The 20323-nt window shown below is 43.2% G+C and overlaps 1 protein-coding gene across 6 annotated transcripts in view; it reads left to right on the top strand.

Annotated features, from left to right (window-relative positions):
- The window catches only part of LOC124066982 (inactive dipeptidyl peptidase 10-like), a 148675-nt gene that overhangs the window by 66172 nt on the left and 62180 nt on the right, over positions 1–20323 (top strand). The gene's annotated exons all lie outside the window — the stretch shown is intronic.

Genomic DNA, 20323 nt, shown 5'->3' with positions numbered 1-20323 from the left:
GAACAGTCGTGCAACATCACTTTGCACGCTGGGGGAAAATGCGCACCCGGTTGCACAAAGTGACCGCCGCGCAGCGTCTCTCGTCGAGGCACCTTCAAACGCTCGACTGTGGGGGTTAAATGTTCCCGTCTTAGGCACCTTTGCACAGGTGGCGTCGCGGACTGCAGTGCCTCTTTCAAGGCTTTATTAAAGGGAGTGAGATGAGCCTGGACCGGCGTGTGCAACTTCACAGCCGCGCACTTGTGTTTGCGCCAAACCGCCGAGCCTCCGTAACCATCAATTATTGATCTCCCTCCTCTAAATGCGCTCCTTCAGGCACCTCAGTCAATGTGCTTTTCTATTAGAGCAATAACTAATCCTATGAATGATGCAGATCTCATCTGTTTCACTGTGGCCCTTCCTCTGAGAGATTGCCAGATATATTCCGGGTGCACTTAATTGAATTCAGTCCTGTATTATTCTAAGAAATCAAAACCTCGGCCTCATAATTGAGTTCCTGTGCCTGAAATATTAGAAGGCCTCATGAGATGCTGCTGAAATATGATCGCTCACAGCGTTCACTGCTCTCTCCTGTATATTTAAAGCTCAGTGAATACTATGCAGTGGCCCCCGGGCTGTTTAAAAGTCATGTTGTTGATTTTATGTGAATGGTGTTGCTGTAATTAGCGATGATGCTGTGCTGCTGGATCACATGTGGGATTAGCTTATGGTGGAGCCTGCTCTTGCTGCAGACATCATGAATGTTTTAGCTTTATATGTTTTTACAGTTTTTCTTTCTTTCTTTCTTTCGGCATTGGTTGGAAAGCATTGATTTTATTTAAATGTTGCATTTGGGGTTTTGGCACATTTCTTTCGACAGAAAATCCAAGAATTTAAAGATCATTCCGATGGTTCGAGTGATAAAAATGTCTGTAGGCCAACTGTACAGCCTAAAAGCCTCAGTAAATTTTTGATCAGTGCATGCTGGGCAGTCAGTTGAAGTTATTGCGTAAGATTCGTGCAGCTGGCTGGCGTCACGTTTGCGAGCACTGGGGGTGAGAGGAGTTCCTCAGCAGAGCCAAAGCCATTACTGTCCCAGGCTCTGTCGGCCCCCGGTCTGTATACACAGCTCTTTGGCAGGCTCTTAACAGGGTTACTCTTCATCAAAGTTGCATGTCGATGCTGAGGGAATTACAAAAGGAGAAAACACAGAGAGATCTTTAAATAATAGGTGAAGGGGAAAACTGAGCCCAGAGCTGTTTAAGTATCTGCATGGGGAAGGAACAGTAGTTTTTCTACTGTGTGTGCTTTTGCTCAAGTCCATTGTTATCGCATTGAAAAGCCTTTCTTTGTTTGTTGTTCAGTCTGTGTGGCAAGAAAATGTGAATTTTAGGCCAAAAAAAGAGGCACCAATCCATAACTCTGCAGCTTCAAGATTTCTAGTGTTTTTGTCTGGTTATAGAACTTCTGTGGCCAACTTGTTCTTTGTTTTGCATCAGCGCCAACGTTCACAGCAGCTGCCAGAAAAACACATGAAACGAAAGGTTAACGTTCTCCCAAATCTGCCTTCCAACTCCAAGACTCGTTCACCTTTCATACCTGAGTATCGCACTGAGACAGGATTTAAAAAAATGAAAAGCAAACCAATTTTAGTCTAATTTCAGATTTTAAGGAGAAGTACACACAAATACTTCATTCCTATATCAAAGTATGAAGCCAGAGAAAAGATCCAAAACTCAGTGGTGTTAAAAACCAGCCTGGAAACGGCTAATCAGTGAAATCTGTGAAGTTTTTGGTGAAACTGTCAGCAACTGTGGACTCAGCAGCCCTGTTTCCTTGTCCTTTATATACAGCTCATGAGCAACAGCAGATAAATTGATAAGAGAAATGCCAACCAGATACATTTTCTCTTAATGAGGAGATTTGATTAATTAATGTAGCTGACCAACCAAAAATGTTGATGCAGAACATATGAGTGAAAAGTACTCAGCGACAGCACATTTCGTTTGTTTTCTGGAACTTTTAACCAAAAACTTGACGCTTCTCTTAACTTAACTAATGTGCTTTTATTTGTTCACCACCAATCTAGAATTAGACTTTATTTTTAAGCTTCATTCAGGCTGCAGTTAGGTTCCCCTTATTTGATGTTGCAAAATGATTTGTGTACAAACGCCATTTCTAGGAGATATTGTTGGCATGCAAGTGCAGAAACTAACCTTTACTCAAAGTAACTTTTACCTGGAGTTCACGAGGAGAAGTCATTAACGGCTTTGGGGAGTAATTCTGTGTGTGTGTGGGGGGGGGGGGGGGGGGGGGGGGGGGGGAAGGCTGTGCAAAGTGTTTTGTGGCTCCAGAGGGAACTGGGTGAGGTGTGATACTGACTGTGGATGGTCCAGTTGCATTGTGGGTAATATAGGTGCCGGGTAGAAGAACGAACCTGTCCACTGTCTGCAGCATTACTCTTAAAGGTCAGCAACAATGTGGATAAAGCAGTAAATAACACAGGCAGCCATTCAGTGAACCCTGCAGAAGAACAGAACACGGACTCGTTTTGATGCACATATGCTGCTTGGATTGTCATAACGACATGCAGGACAGACTTACCAATAAGCTCGTTTTGCTGATAAAGAGCAGCGCTGTTTGCGTTTTGGCTCATGAACAGATACAACATTGGTTCATGAGCAAGCCTCACTCAAACACTGGGACTGAGGGCAGATTAGTGACTTAAATATATGCACTTCATTAGGATTAATGGTATCACTGGCGCTCAGCGCTGCGGGCTCACAGAAGCTTCCGGGTTTGAATTCACTGGACGGAGCCTTTCTGTGTCCATGTGTCCTCCTCATGTCTGCATGGGTTGATCAAAGACAAGACGGTGAAGCGAAACTCGAGTTTGTGTCAATGAGAGTGAGAGTGATGAAAATGGAGAAACAGATTTTTCTAATCTTAAGCATATTAAACTTTGATTGTAATACAGAAGCATTAGTAGCGGCTGGATGCATGCTGATGTGGCACGACGGCCAAGATGTGGCGGCTTCATCCTGGAGGTGAACCATCAGTTGGAAATTACAGTAATCACAGGGTCACTATGAAAATCACAGAAATGTTCTGCCAGTGGCTGCTGGTTAATTACTGTCAGTTTCACATTAGGTTTCTTCCAGTGTAAAGAGAGCAGGTGCATAACTTCAGTCAGCCAACTCTGCCTGGCAGGGAAATAACAACAGTGTGGACAATCCTCTGCCGTGTCGCTGAAAGAAAAACCTGAGAACCGCCTCATTTGACATTGGCTGGTCTCAAGCTGCGTCGCTGCTTCCTGTAAGCGCCGACGTAATAAAAGCTGACTGAGAGGCTGACCTCGTGGCCGGCCCAGGCTCTGTGCAGTCGGCGGGGTGCGCCGCCTGGCCTGTCCTCCCTCGCTTTGTTAATGGAGCTGTTGTTGTCTTTGCTTGGGACAAAAAGGCAAGCGTCAAGAAAAATGGATGACTACCTTATTGTGAGTTAGAGGGGCGCTTTCACACGCCGACATCCTCTGGACCGGGAAACTGTAATTCACACTAATAGAAAGTGGCCTCATAGAGAGAGAGGGAGAGAGAGACACAGGGAGGAACAGGGGAAGGAGAAGAACGGAGAGAAAGAGGGTGTTGTGGAGGATGGCAGATGCACAGGGACGATAAAGGGAAAAAATCAAAAGAGGCAGAAAGGAAGAGAAGAGAAAGACGACAAGATGGGAAAGAAGAGAAGGCAGGAAAGTATAAAGACCAACTGATTTAAAGAGGATCAGGAGGAAGACGATGACGGAGAAGACAAAATGAAGTGCGAAGACGACGTGTCAGGGTTGAGATGGGTGTGAGGGCAGGACGGGTTTCTGTCGCTTTATCGATACAAAGCTGTTATTGTGCCAGCATGTTGTGATCAGCTGGCTCTGTGCCAAGACCTCAACCGGCTTCTGAAAGCCGCACACATAACAAACAGCTGCTTATTTATACAACAGTTGGAGCAACCTTTGTGTATTTTATGTAAAGTGTTTTGAATTTCCCATATGTTTGAAGGTCTCATACAAATCAGTTTACTCGCCATGGCAACAAAAACTATGTGGATATGGTTGAGTGTTTCACTATTGAAGTCAGCAATGCTGTTACGGCCATCTTGGATGACTCCCCACATCGCGATCCACAGCACCGACACAGGAAGCAGTCTGTGGATCAGACAGCACAGCCTGGAGGTCGGGTGGTGAATATGAGGTGCAGCATTAGACTTTCTTCATCCCACACCGTCAGATAACATGTGCTGTGTCATGAGCTGTAATCACAGTCTTTATCTTAACTAAGTCTTTTGGTTGCGTGAGTTTGGCCGTCATTTATTTTGCTCGGCTAACATTCGAATTCGCTCCCAGGAACGTTGAGGAAAAGAACAAAACATGCTTTGAATAATAATCGTCTCATTTTTCACAAAAAGAGAAATGACATAGTTAAAAGTGTTTTCAAAATGACATCTCTGCTTAAAAATCCAGGATTTATGAAGTGGCCTGTTAAAAATGAACAAGATGTTGTTTATTTCGGTGAGGACAGTCTCTTATACTGTGGGATGAGAATGTGTGAATATTAAAAGCTGGCTGCAGTTCAGTGTTTGTTTTGAAGAGAAGCAAAGTTGTTGTAAATGCTGCAGGAGCCCATTTGAATTCAAGATGTGTCTTTGTGTGAATGTGGCATCGGGTCATCTTAATAAAAGTTCAGCCCACATCTGCACTCGTCTCCTTCTGAGGACTGAGGCGGTTCACAGAGGTTCACAGAGAGGTGCAGTTTGAAAATAAGTCTCACATGTGCTCATTCAACACTCTGAGACATGTTATTACTACTCAGTGAACGCAGGACGTCACTTTTGCCTTCTCGTTTTTCCATCTGTGGTCCGATTCGCATTTGAGTTCATTTCTATACCGAACCTTACGAAACCTTTTATCAATCCGGTGGTTTTAACTTGTCCTGCCCTCCTGATTAAGTGTTGCTCAGAGACATCTGGAAGACGGCTGTTGAAGCAGGGCAGAATGCAACACTTCCACATCGACTTTTCTGTCAGGGTGGTGATTCACACTTGCGACCATTGTGTCATAAGCTTTTCCTGTGTATCCCGAGGCGAACGGTGCCCCGAATTGCCCGACGCTGACACATGTGCTGTCCTAGAAAGGATTAAAAAGGCAATTACAAAGTTTGAGTCATCGGTTGTGACAGGGACGGGTCGGGTGGGGGGTGACAGAAGGCAGTCAAACCCGAGGAAACAGAAATTAGGAAGAAGAAACAGTCAGAGCTCGGGTGTGTTTGTGGGAGAGCACGTTCATCCACTCAGAGCTGATGGGGTCTGGAGTAATGGCACGGTATCTTCTTCTGGGAGCCCCTGCGAGCGAACCGGGATCTTTGAGTCTTTCTCTGAAAATGGGCTCCGGCTTCAAAATGCTAACGTTGCTTCAGGCAGCTTTCTGCAGCCAAAACATCAGCTCTAATTGAGACCTTGTGCATTTGCTCTGGCTGCTCGACTGAAAATGTGATGCTGGGCTTATGGAGCGTTCTCGTTTCACAGCATATTCTGCATATTTGTCTGCTGAACGACAGCGAGAATACAAGGAACAATTACAGCAACAAACGTCCAGAGACGTGCGCACACTCCGAGGCAACTTCTTCCTCTCTCATGTCGTCTTTGGTGCAAAGAACAGACATCGAGCGCCTTTCTGTGTGTGCAGTTTACTCTCATTCTGGCCACTGAAGTTGAGGTTTTTCAAACAGTTGCCTCATGATCAGAACCAAACACGGTTTTCAGCAGTGAACGTCTGAATGTGAGATTTTATTTCATCACCAACAGTCTGAAGCAAAGTATTAACATTTGTTGGAAAAGTTACCGCATGGCCTCTAGAATACAAGGTTAAACGTGGAGCAGAGAAGGCGCAAATTAATTGACGCAGACATTGAGCATTAATCATTCATCTGCTAATTACCATTTCACACATTCAACACACAGACAAATAGAAAATAAGTAACAGCTGAGGAGCCTCACCTGAACCTGAACAAATGTCTGGAGAACTTTTTAAAAACTTCCTCAGAAAAACTCCTCTGAAATAATGCATCTGCTTAAAATATAAAACTCTTTGGATATTCAAACTGTCCAAGTCCAAATTGGCCCACAGAAATAATTTACTCAAAAGTAAGCAAACAAACCACAGCTATAGGCTATAGTAGGAAATGGCTTCGTGGTGTGATGATCTGACTGACTGAATGGAGAAGTCATTGGTCCGATTCCTCGCAGCTGATGTGCTGACACATGACGCCTCCTCACTGCCTCGGCAGTAAACCTTGTTTTTGACATATCATCACAGCGCGCCTTTAATATTCATCTTAATGCTAACTGAAAACAACTCACGAAGGCCACGCACCTGCATGAGGAGGTGGAGATGTGTTAGCGTTCGCAGCTTCTAAAGTTTCCTTGTACAGATGCACACGACTGTCAGCTCTTTAACAACTTGACACTGAAGTCAGACGCAGACAAACACTCGATGAAGGCGTCGAGCGCAATCAATTAAATCTGATTAAGTCAGTTTCATTGGCAAGGTTTCTCTCCTACATCGAACTATAGAGATTATTTTCAGTATGTTCCATGAATATTGCGCTCATTAATATTGACGAGGTGGCTCCTGCCAGGCCTTTACTCACCACTAGTTCATCAGCTCAGCTCAGATGAAGTGCAGGAGTGTTTCTGGCAAACACAGTTTTCTGCACTTCTAGGACTTATAGTAAGCACTGAGAGCAGGCGCAGATCGATTTGACTCCCTGGGGTAGATAATCAAGGCTCATCTGAAAGGGCATTGATATTGATGGTACTCTGCAGATGGATAGATAGATGGACCACCACATTTAGCTCCCTGAACTGTACTGATGGCTGTTTAGAGCAAATTATACTGACCTGGATGGTGTGAACTGTAGCGAGGAGTCCAGTTGGTCCACTTTGTAACATGTTATGAGCAGTTTGGGGATCAGACAAACACGCCAGCTCATGTAATTCGGTCACATGTATTTGGTAAAGGATGTAAAATTCAAATGGTGAAGTTAATACTCAAAGTGTTGCAAAACGTCCGTCACATTTTCCAATCCGACTTGTATGTGTCAGGTTCGACCGACCAGCCTCACTGACTGTAGTGGTATGCGCAGGTGTGAGGCATCGTCACATGACGTTTCCAGGACGCTCACCTTCAGTTTTACACACAAGTTAAACGGTTCAGATCATCTGGCTGCTACCTTGTCGAAATGTCTTGCTCAAACGTCGTCGTAGCCATGTTGTGCAGGGTCGGGTGTCTTACATTCGTCACATCACACCTGAGGATTGTGCAGATGTTGTTGACCTGAGTCGAAACCAAGCTGTTGCATATTTTATTATTTTTTTCTCAATCATACAGGAAAAATTTATTCATTTGTCCTCAAACAAAATTATCAACCACATGCAGCAACATAGGAAAATGTCAATAATGATATTTTTTTCATTTCTCCTGGTTCAGTTCGTGTGTGCTGCTTCAGGCTGTTATCATTTGCCTCATTATTTGGCGTTCAAGCGTTTCTCTCTGCCTCCTGTTAACCGTGAAAATTATATTATTGTGGTGCTGCTGAGCATGTCGCCATACTGTACAATGAATCAGGAAGGTGTTTGCAAAGGCACATCTCTAACATCACAAGGTCTTGAGCCTGCTGGTGTTGTTGCTGGTATCTTCATTATGCTGAAACAGTCTGACCTCACCGACCATAATTACATCTTGAGATGAAACAGTCTTAATGAACCTGCTGCATCAGACGCTGCCGTTACCTGTTGCTAAATGGGAACCCGATTGCTACAGAGCCTCACCCCAACCCAGACTTAACCACACAAAACCCATAAACGACCACTTGTAACATAACCTGCTAATTCATGGAAGCATCCTTGACTAAAAATGACTCAGCAGTTTGTAATCAGACTCTCACGCAGCCTTGTGGAATCTGGTATTGATGCTGATAGTGACAGTCACAAAACATTTTTCCTGTCAGCGTTGGTGTTTTCACACCTGAGCTACTCAGACAAACACGTCTGTTACACTTTGTTGGCTTGTTTTGAAGCTGCCGTTTCATGAGTCAAGATCTCACCTAAAAGAGAATTAAGTCTATTCACTCTACTCTGCTCTTAAAGGTGCAGATCAGGTTTTTTTGTGTGCGCTTTTCTTCTTGTGTATAGCATAGCATAGCATAGGGGCAGTCGTGGATCAGCGGTTAGGGTGTCGGACCCGTAACCGGTGGATTGCTGGTTCAATTCCCCGTCCCGGTGTCCATGGCTGAGGTACCCTTGAGCAAGGTACCTAACCCCCACTGCTCCCCGGGCGCTGCACGCGGTCGCCCACTGCCCCGGGTTTGCTGTGTGTGTGTGCACGTCACTTGGGTGGGTTAAATGCAGAGAACAAATTTCGTTGGAGTGAGTTCCCTCCAATGACAAGATATGTCACTTTCCTTTCCTTTCCTTTCCTTTCCATTGCTGTTATTTGGAAATGTTAACATCTGCCATGCTAATAACAGGTAACATAGTTACACTGACAGGTTTTACTTTGTCATTTTCATCAGTTGAGTCTCTAAGATGATTTCTATCCTTTTCCTGGTGAGATATAAAATAAACAAAAGCCCATATGTTTTGTTGCAGTGTTGTACATTTTTCCAAAAAAGTGATCCGTCATGTAGCAAAGGTAGAAGCGGCAGAAGTAGCATAAAGTTGACGGAGGGCCACAGAGGGAAGAAGTAGACACTGACGGAGGACTGAAGCTGCTACTGCTTTGCTGTTGTGCTCCTCAGGCTGCACAGATGTTGTGTAAGCTTAACCAAAAACTTTTAGTTGCCTCAGCCTAAGCAGGCCTTCAAAAAGTGCAACAAATCAGAACCTGCTGAAGTTCTGACCTCTTCAGACTCCTTCTCCTTGGAAGTCTTCAAACTGCTCTCGTGAATCCTTTTTTTTAAATGGTCAATATATCTTGGAAGGCGCTGACAAACAACATCATCCCGACCATATGAGCACCAGATGGGAAAAGGCAATGAGGACCCACAAGTTTTGTCTTTAACCAGCGTCTTCCCCTCAGCACCTCTCCACCTCTCCATCCGCGCTAATTCCCTCTCAACTAGCAATTTTATAGCTCAGTGCCCGCTGAATCCTCCAATGTCACCCTATAGGTATGACAAACACACAGCACCTCATTTCAACCACACACCGAGAGACAATTTCCTGTCTTCACACAGACGCATTCAGCCCCATGTCGATGAGCTTCTGTTGCTGTTGCCGCTGATGTCAGGTTCTCCTTTCAGGTTTTATTTCTCCAGATAGATGAGATTTGTTTTTGAATTGGGAGGAAATGGTTAGAATCTTATCCACAGCATGGAGAGTAATTTGCTGAGGCTTCTGGTCAGCTGTCAGCTAATTGTGTTAAAGTCAGAGATTTGACTGCAGGTGGGATGGGCAAAGGCTTTGGTGCCCACCATGTAAATGAAATGAAATCAAATTTAAACATACAGAGAAAATTAAAGTAAAAGCTAATTAATGGAATTAACTTTATCGGCCGGATGTCCTTCGCATGCTGTTGGTGGTTTATCTGCTCAGATGGTCTAATGCAGCTGAAAACATCTCATTAAACCCCGTCACTGCTTTGTTTGTCTAATAAAAGTGTTGCTCTCCCTTTTTGTGTGTCAATGACTTCGGTGAGGCCAGCATGTCAATTAGCAAACAAGAATTTATAAACGTCTTCAGGCAGAACTCTTTCATAAATATTGATTATAAATTTCCAAGCAAACGGCTGCACCTTTCACCTTTTATCCACTGCTACAGTAAGTGAGGATTCTGCTGTGGCTGCTTCAGCTAAACATTCAGACAGCTGGGGAAAGAATATACATTACAGTTTCCAGGTTCTGTTTGATTTAACTTGACAGACACATAAACAGTCTCAATGTACATGCAGCATTCATCACAAAATGGGTAAAAGCTTCGTCTTCGTCTTTGTCTTGTTGTGTTAATTTAGCACAGTAGTTATCGTTGGTAAGGCTCAGGAGTATTTGTTCGGACACATCTATAAATACATCAGTTTTTAAGATGAGAGACTTCTGTACCGCAATTTATCTAATATGACAAGATTTAATTTTTAATCCGCTTCCAATTTTACCGCAAAAATAGAGAAGCAAAGCTGCTTTAGTGCTGCAGTTCGGTCCAAATGACTGGAGGGGATGTACTAATTGCAACATCAGTGCACTGTTCACGCCTGAAATATGTTTAAATTAAAGTTAAGACAAAAAAGATTTAAATACTTTTAGCCCCGTAAGCGGCAGCCTTTCATTTATTTTTGACATTATTGATGTAAATCTGACAGAATCCCAACAATAAATTCTGCAGCAGCTATAATCAGTAAAGCAGCAGTTAATACGATAATGAGGATAAAGAGGATAATGTGGGCTAATAAACACCAACGAGCTTTTGAAGCTTCTTAATTCGTGCATAATAAAGTGACTTATTTTCATTGTAAGGCTAGCAGGTTTAAAAAGACACTGAAACCGAATGAAGCAGTTTGTTCTGTCGTGTTTGCAAAGGTTGTTTTGGATAACGCAGGCTGTTTCAGTTTGACAGGTAAAATCAGGTAAATTAACGACGTCAGCGTGGCGTTATAGGTGCAGAGATTTTACAGGTGGGTTCAGCGTCCAGCTGGGTTACATGGAAACGTCATTAAATGTGTTACGATTTCATATCCCCGCTTTGCATGCAGCCTTGGATGGAAGAGTGTAAATAAAGATTGTGAACCATGTAAATGACTCCTAAAATTAACATACTCATTCATAAAGGTTTTTGTTTTGTGCAACACCGTCCTGTGTTTGCCAGTCACTAATAATCGTGGTTCCTTTGCTTCTGTATTGCTCATCTCAGCATTCATATTAGTATCCAGTAAGCCCACTGCGCTGCTGTGTGAGTCAACAGCCTTGTGTATCTGAAACCAATATGGCAGAGACGGTGACTAATTGCGAATTATCTCGCATGGACTAAAGGCCGATGTTGGCGTCGTTGAGGGCGAGGCTGATAATGCTAAATACAATAAGATGACAACATGTAGCTAAACTTGCCTTTTCCTATTAGCCGCTGGATCAATTTTAGATGTTAAGCCTCACGACCCCAGCGCGGCTTCGGCTGTGGCTGTCGATGATTCGCGAGGCAGTGAGACATAGTATGTCATGGGCAAACAAAAATAAACCCGTACAGATGGCATTATTTTCTCTCTCTCTCTCACTCTGACCGGCTTTCATTGTTAAAATGGCTCGACTTCTGCTGAAATGCTGCTCGTCATTTGTCACACTCTCTCCAAGGTCAGAGTCCAGGCGAGGCTAAGCTCACAGCTCTATAAATAGCCTGGCTGCTCCTGGAACAGCACAGGCTTGTTGTATGTGTGTGTACGTTGCAAGCACAGTAAGGAAAAAGCTTATTAGCAGGAGTTTGATGAAGACGGCGGGGGTCTTAATCAAATATCTCAAAGGCAGCGTTGGCATTTTGATTTTACATAGTGCCTGATGTTTCCCGCTCCCTCCCCCCTTCCCTTTTGAAAATTAGATGTATGTCATTAAATCACATTAAGGTGAGGCGTGTAGGCAGCGAGTGAGGGCTGAGACATATCAGAAACGTGCAGTATGAAAACAGCAACAGTCTGTCTGCGATAGTCTGAGCTCACACCTGTTCCAGCTTATTATTGACGTCTCCTGTAGATTTCAAATGCAGCCAGCCACAAAGATCAGCTGAAGTGTTCAAAAAACACATCTGTGCTGTGTGTGTGTTTTTTTTAATAGACTGGACTCCCGCTGAGTGCAGGGAAGTCGGTACCGACACAAGTGAAACAAGAAGCATTTTGCTGTAAAGGGACACTCATGATAGAAACAGAGGGTACACCTTTAACAGCGTTTACAGTAACACAGCACAGTACTGGACTGATTGTGTATAATACAGCACATGAGTGCAGTAAAAATACTGTTTTCAGTCAGTGCAGTCAGCTGTTCACCTCTTCACTCTCTCTGCTCTCATTAGAGACTTGCTGTAATCATGAAAGTCATTGTTTTGTTTTTTTTTCTTTTACATTAAATTATTTTCTCTCGGCTATTCTCGCTATTTCAAAGACAGATGATGTGATTATAGAAAATGGCTTTTGTTGGCGCACAGCTAAAGCCGTATGACCGCCAAGGGACTGCTTTGCAGCAATCGGGGGAGTTTTTCTCCATCGTCCTGTCGTCTGCTTTACTGCTTTGTAACACAGATGCCTTGCAGACATTGATTATTGCAAATGTTATGGAATAATCTCACCATGACTGATTTACTGTTAGCTGAAAATGCAGGAAAACGGCCTGAAAGACTGACAGTTGTGTATGTGACCCCGATGACGTGACCGGGATACCACCGTTCACTCAGCTCTGCCCCTCTGTGCTTCCTGTGTAACAAATGTATCCCAAATGTATTCTGTGGTCTGCTCGACCCGATGAATAATTGATTGCATTGATTGAGTGTGATGGTGTTTAGTCCACGGGGAGAGTGAGAGAGACAGGTAGAATTACAGTCAGTCGGTTTAATTAAAAGAGGGCTCTAATCACTGTCTGGGTTGAATGAATAAATAATAACTGATGGGAGTAAAATCAGAGGCAAGAATTTATGAAGGCGTGTGGTCGAGAGGATATCAGGCTTCGATACTTTCCACCTCTGGCTTTAGGGATTTTTGTTTGCACTCAGTCAGTGAGTTGACTCACACTTGTGTTCAGCTGGGTGTACTGCAGGCTCAGCCATCACTTAATTCTCTGGCATCACTTTCACCACTTCTGTTACCCTGACATTTTGCTCTGACATTTAGACATATGCAATTAAACAATCACTGTGGATGCTAAGCACTTTAGCAAAGGCTCCTCGTCAGGTGTGCAGCATATATTATACATACCATGATATGTTGACAGCTTATCATTCCCACGCACAGCACAGATATACGTTTACCATTGGCAAAGCATGTCAGCAGCACGCTGCCAGACGCCAGGCTGTGGTACAGAACATGACAAAGACAGCAGTGGAGGAAGTATTCAGACCCTGAAGTAAAAAATACTAATTCCACACTGAAAATACTGCACAAATGAAACTCCTGGAGTCCAAACCCTGGTAAAGAGGCCCTCCACACACGGATTAACACACGCACACAGATTCTAATGCGTGTCTGGTTTTTGCAGGGAAAAAAAAGGAAATACTCGACTGCGATAGAGGAGGATGGGTAGATAAAGAGATGCTTTTTCAGGAACAGGCCTTTGTCCCTTTACTTCTTACTCTCAGGTACAGAAAAATGAAGGCAGTAAAATTTCTTGTTCTTGCTGTCCAGTCTGTCAGGAGTTTATTTATAACCCATTGTGTCCCTTTATAGTGCAGAGTTGGACCTTTATGTGAAGTAAATGAACACATTTTTAGGGTCAAGAAAAAAAAAAATCCTCCAAAGAAATAAAAGTGAGCTGCAGTGTGTGACTCATGTGTGTGGCACAGGTGACACCTATCACACTTATCTTTTTGTTTTACGGTCCGAGGCATTGTATTTCCGTTTCAAGACGATATCTTTGGAAAGCCTTGAGGGAATTTTTTCAAACTTACATAATTTCACACAAATGCCTAATGGTAAACATCCATGTTTTAGACTTTGTAGCTTGTTTGTGGCAACATTCATATCTGAAGCTCGTCAGTTTGGTCGATTATACTGAGCTTCGGATGCTCTTGGTCAGTCACACAGATACTCTCATGGATGTAATTGTGACTTATTGAATCATGTTGACATAAGAGAGTGAAGGTTCTGACGATTAGCTTGTCTGTCTTTATGATTGACTCAAACAATGCCTGCAAAGCTCATTGGTTCTTTTTCGTAAAACGGCTCCTGAAGACCTCAGTCTGTCCTCTGGTTTTCATAGATTTTTTGAGAAATATACTTCCTCTGATGAGGGTCTAATGATCGCGATAAAGCCCAGTTGCTATCTCATTCCCTCCGGTAGGCTGGCCCTGCTCTCTATGCTTCCTCAATCTTAATAATGGTAATGGAGACACTCAGCAGGTCAAAATTCTCTTAGTGGTCCTCTCATTGCTTATAATTGAGTTAATAAATTGAGGATGATGATTCAAAAGTGGCTAAATAGGAAACTGGAGGGGAAAATGAGATCGAGAGAAAGTGAAAAAGAGAGGGAGAAAGAATCTCATGCATGGAGGCACAAGGGCAATTTAGAGTTGCTGTCAGTTTTCAAGGACACGTCAGCGTTTTGTGGTATTAATGAAACGAGCAGTGGCCCAAGTCCTGATAACAGATCAGTCTTATGAGTCCAGCGGGGACTGTGAATAATGTAACACAGCATCCATTTGGTCTGTCGTCATGGGCTCAGACCAGACCCGTTGTGCACTGAGGTAGAGTTAAGTACAGGCTCACGTCCACCTGTTACTGAGTACAAGAAAGGAAGTATCTAACAAACAAAATTCTGTCACTTTGAACTTATGGCCGGCAGCCTGTCATGTCTGCATACTAGTTTTTGGTCTCTAAGTAATAACTGCAGGTAACTCATTCATAAGTGGCCCATTTCAAGTCAGTAATCAAAGACTGAGCTGCACTTTTTAAATGTGAAGCACTCAGCAGATGTCTCAAGGAAATTCAATCGAACGCTACTGGACTTAGTTATTTGTCTTTGAAGACGTTTCACCTCTCATCCAAGAGGCTTCATCAGTTCAGTTCACTCAGCAGATGGTTTTCAGATAAAGTTTGAAACAGATGCAAAGGAAGCTTCTTTGTGAAAGCAAAACCAAGCTCTAATTGACAATCATTTTGTTCCTCCTCCCCTCCAGCCAATCAAAGTGAAGTGGTGGATTGGTGGCCCGTAATCACTGTATTTCACCTGCAGGGTTTTGTGGATAATTGAGGCCAGGAGGAGCTGCAGTGTGAAGAAATATATAGGTGGGCGGCGGGCTTAATTCATCTTATCAGAAGCAGCAGATGTGGTGGAAGACCCAGTTTAAGACCCTCTAATACCACGACTCAGAGATAGTTGTTGCAGGCAAAAAGCTTCACAAACTCTCCTGGATGGTCATTTCACTGTAGATAAGATCACGGCGTACTCTACAGTCATTCAGATGGCTCAAAGCAAGCTTTTCTGCAGCCGGTTTGACCAGCCGAGCCCTTGAATATGCCCGCTGTATTCTTATCTGCAGAAGATGTAGCAGCGGCTCTGTCTGACGGTCATAACACGGCACATCCAGCTGCAGAGAGCGCGACTCGTGTTTTCCACAGGTCAGGAGGTGAGCCGCAGAGGAGGGTTTAACCGAGCCGTGACTGAACCATGTAAATACTTCCAGCTTTTCAGCACCACAACACAAAGCAGAAACATCTAGTTTCATTTTTCAAGGTCCTCCTAAGCCTTTCACTGCAGATCCTTCATGGTTCCAGGGGATTGGATGCAAAATAAAGCCTCGTGTGACCCATGTTTACAGCGTGTGGTGGGTACAACAATACGCACAGTAACCTGTGGACAAATATCTGGCCTTAATGTTTCATGTCCAGGAATCCATAATTTTATTCAAGGTAGCAGTGAGTTAGCTTTGATCGTCTGTCCACTATAACTTGTAGGAGAGAGTCAAGGAATAAAACGACTACACCATCACCCGTATTTGTTCAAACCATTAGCATAAAGATGGATGATTCATTTCATTCATTCACCACCTCCCCCCACTCTGCAAAGGTTAAGACAAAATACACCAAATATAAGTGCTGGTGACATCATTTGGAGCCACAGTCTGTGCAGTAGTGATCCGGCAGTGCAGCTAATAAAAACCGTGATAAGGATTCATTTGACTTTGTGTTTGTGTTTTTAGTATGGTTCATATCGCATCTCCTGACATGGAGGCGAAGGGGTTTAGGACCTGTACTGCTGCCTGCCATTAGGGGGCCATGTGGATGTTTTTGCTTCTGGAGAGCTCTCATGTTGTCCATCTTTTCATACAGCCAGTGATTCAACTAAATCATCTGTGTCCATAGCTGTACTCATCACGGGCGGGGCTAAACCTGACCTCTATTTCAATTCAATTCAGTTTAATTCAATTCAATTCAGTTTATTTATATAGCGCCAATTCACAACAAAAGTTATCTCATGACACTTTCCAATTAGAGCAGGTCTAGACCAAACTCTTTAATTAAATTGTAAAATAGAGAGAGCCCAACATTCCCCCTTGAGCAAGCACTTGGCGACAGTGGCGAGGAAAAACTGCCTTTTAGAAGGCAGAAACCTCGGAGCAGACCCCGGCTCAAGATGGGCGGCCATCTGCCTTGACCGGTTGGGTTGAGAGAGAGAGAGAGAGAGAGAGAGAGAGAGAGAGCAGGAGAGCGACAGAGAGAGCAAGGGAGAGAGGCAGAGGGGGTGGGGCGTGAGAGAAGGAGCACACAAGCAGAGATGCATAGCAGCAGTAATAATACCAGAAGTATCGAAATGTAGATAATGATAATGACAATGAAGTATACAGAAGGTATTATGGTGATTTTGATAACAATGGTAGTGACAAAAATGGTAGTAGCTGTACTGAGTCTTAACAGATTTAAATCAGATTATGACTAAACAGTAGTAATTGCAGTAGGTTTTGAGCAGGACGACAGCAGGACCGCAGCAGGAGGTCCAGTCATGATCGCTAGGAATCTGCGGGACAAGAAAGCACAGGGACTCCAGGGAAGAAGTTGAGTTAGTAATATGCATTAATGGGACATGAATGTGTGCAGAAGGAGAGGGAGAGGAAGAAAGAGCTCAGTGCGTCATGGGAGGGCCCCCGGCAGTCTAAGCCTATAGCAGCATAACTAGGGGCCGGCCTAGGCCAGCCCTAACTATAAGCTTTATCAAAGAGGAAAGTTTTTAGTCTACTCTTAAATATAGAGAGGGTGTCCGCCTCCCGGACCGAAACCGGAAGATGGTTCCATAGCAGAGGAGCTTGATAACTAAAGGCTCTGGTTCCCAGTCTACTTTTGAGGACTCTAGGAACCACAAGTAGCCCTGCATTTTGGGAACGCAAAGTTCTGGTGGGATAATAGGGTACTATTAACTCTTTAAGATAGAATGGTGCCTGACCGTTCAGGGCTTTATAAGTGAGGAGGAGAATTTTAAAATCTATCCTGAATTTTACAGGTAGCCAATGTAGAGAAGCCAGAACAGGAGAAATATGGTCTCTCATGCTGGTTCTTGTCAGTAGTCGTGCTGCAGCGTTCTGGATTAGCTGGAGAGTCTTTATGGATTTACTGGGGCAGCCTGATAGAAGGGAGTTACAGTAATCCAGTCTAGATGTAATGAATGCATGGACTAATTTTTCTGCATCTTTCTGACTCAGGATGTGCCTAATCTTTGCGATATTTCGGAGGTGAAAGAATGCAGTCTTTGAAATATTTGCAATGTGCGAGTTAAAGGACATGTCCTGGTCAAAGATAACTCCTAGATTTCTTACAGTGGAGCTTGAGGCCACGGCTAAGCCATCTATCAATGCAATATCACTGCATAAGTTATTTCTAAGGTGTTCGGGGCCCAGAACAATAACTTCGGTTTTGTCTGAATTGAGAAGTAGGAAGTTGCTGGTCATCCAGGTTTTTATGTCTTTAAGACATGCCTGAAGCTTGACTAGCTGATTTGTTTCATCTGGTTTCATTGATAAGTACAATTGCGTGTCATCCGCATAACAATGAAAATGTATGGAGTGTTTCCTAATAATATCACCAATGGGGAGCATATACAGGCTGAATAATATTGGCCCAAGGACAGAACCTTGGGGAACTCCATGACTAACTTTTGAGAGTGTGGACGATGTATCATGAACATGAACAAATTGAAATCGCTCTGATAAATAAGACTGAAACCAGCTTAATGCAGTTCCTTTGATGCCAATTAGGTGTTCCAATCTGTGCAGTAATATAGAGTGGTCAATGGTGTCAAATGCAGCACTAAGGTCTAACAGTACAAGGACAGAGATAAATCCCTTGTCTGATGCCAGGAGGAGGTCATTTGTGACTTTGACCAATGCTGTTTCTGTGCTATGATGAGCTCTAAAGCCAGATTGAAAAGTTTCAAATAAGTTATTATTTTGAAGAAAGTCATATAACTGATTGGCGACTGTTCTTTCAAGGATCTTGGAAAGAAATGGAAGGTTAGATATTGGTCTATAGTTGCTTAAAACCTCTGGATCAAGTGTGTGTTTTTTAAGGAGAGGTTTGACTACAGCTATTTTAAAGGACTGGGGTACATAGCCTGTTATCAGGGACAGATTGATCATGTCTAATAGACAGGTGCTAAGTAAGGGTAAAGCTTCTTTGAGAAGTTTGGTAGGGATGGGGTCTAAGAGGCATGTTGTTGGCTTGGATGAATATATGAGTGAGTATAGCTGATGGGGATCGATAGGTGAAAAGCAGTCAAGATGAATATCTGTTTCTACTGTTGGTTCTAAGACACTAATGTTTGATGTTACATCAGGATCAGCTGAGGTCAGTAGGTGCTGAATTTTGTCTCTAATGTTTAAGATCTTGTCGTTAAAAAAGGTTATGAAGTCATCGCTGCTAAGGGTCACAGGGATACAAGGCTCGATAGCACTGTGGCTCTCTGTCAGCCTGGCTACAGTGCTGAAGAGAAACCTGGGATTATGCTTGTTATCCTCAATTAATTTGGAGTAATAGGCTGCTCTGGCAGTTCGTAGGGCCTTCCTATATGATCTAAGACTGTCTTGCCAGATTGAGCGAGATTCAATAAGTTTGGAGGAACGCCATTTCCTCTCAAGTTTTTGCACATTTTGTTTTAATTTGCGAACCTCTGTATTATACCAGGGTGCAAGTTTCTTTTGCTTTATGAGTTTCTTTTTTAGCGGAGCAACAGAGTCTAGAGTTGTCCTTAGTAAACTTGCAGCACTGTTCACGAAATGGTCGATTTCAGAGGGATTATTATATTGTTCACTCATATGGGGACATGATACTGAAGTTAATGACAATAGAACTGTTTCTTTAAATTTAGCCACAGCACTATCAGACAGGTATCTAGTGTAGGAGTTTTTTCTTGGTGGTATGAAGTCAAATAGTATAAATTCAAAAGTTATTAAACAATGGTCAGACAGAAGAGGATTTTGTTCAGAGATAGTTAAATGTTCTACATCTATACCATATGTCAAAACAAGGTCAAGAGTGTGATTGAAGCAATGAGTGGGTTCATGTACACACTGACAGAAGCCAATTGAATCTAAGAGAGAGATAAATGCTGCGCGAAGGCTATCATTACTATCGTCCACGTGGATGTTGAAATCACCCATAATAATAACTTTATTAGTTTTAAGGACCAGACTCGATAGGAACTCTGGAAATTCCAGTAAAAATTCAGAGTATGGGCCAGGAGCGCGGTACACTACAACAATAAAAATTGGTTGTATTGTTTTCCAGGTAGGGTGTGAGAGAGTAAGAATAAGGCTTTCAAATGAATGGTAGTTGACTTTGGGCTTTGGACTAAATGATAGATTTGGGTCAAAAATGGCGGCAACTCCACCTCCTCGGCCGGTGTCTCGAGGAATCTGAGTATTAATATGACTTTGGGGAGTGGATTCATTTAAACTGGCATATTCTTCTGGCCGAAGCCAGGTTTCGGTTAAGCAAAATAAATCTATATTATTGTCCAATATTAACTCATTCACTAGTACAGCTTTAGATGAGAGAGATCTAATATTTAACAGTCCACATTTAATTCTCCTATCAGTTGTAGCTGTGGAGGTGTTGGTGTTGATCTTTATTAGATTTTTATGTATAACTCCTCTTTTTGAATTTGGTTCAATTAATTTAAGTGGTCGGGGGACAGACACAGTCTCTATGGGATATTGGGTGGGTAACTGTAATGGAAGCGCAGAGAGGCGTGTAGGACTGCAACTCTGCCTCCTGGTCTCAACTCTGGGTTGTCAGGGTTTTGGTTTAATAAGAAACTCAGTCAGATTTCTAGATAAGAGAGCTGCTCCATCCAAAGTGGGATGAATGCCGTCTCTCCTAATGAGACCAGGTCTTCCCCAAAATGTCTGCCAATTATCTACAAAGCCCACATTGTTTGCTGGACACCACCTCGACAGCCAGCGATTGAATGATGACATGCGGCTAAACATATCATCACTGGTCAGATTGGGTAGGGGTCCAGAGAAAACTACGGAGTCCGACATAGTTTTTGCGAATGTACAAACTGATTCTACATTAATTTTAGTGACCTCCGACTGGCGCAGTCGAGTGTCATTACCGCCGACATGTATT

This window comes from Scatophagus argus, chromosome 11 (genome assembly GCF_020382885.2).
Source record: "Scatophagus argus isolate fScaArg1 chromosome 11, fScaArg1.pri, whole genome shotgun sequence".
Lineage (NCBI taxonomy): Eukaryota > Metazoa > Chordata > Actinopteri > Scatophagidae > Scatophagus > Scatophagus argus.
The sequence above is the reverse complement of the archived record's forward strand: the minus strand, read 5'-3'. Positions and strand labels throughout refer to the sequence as shown.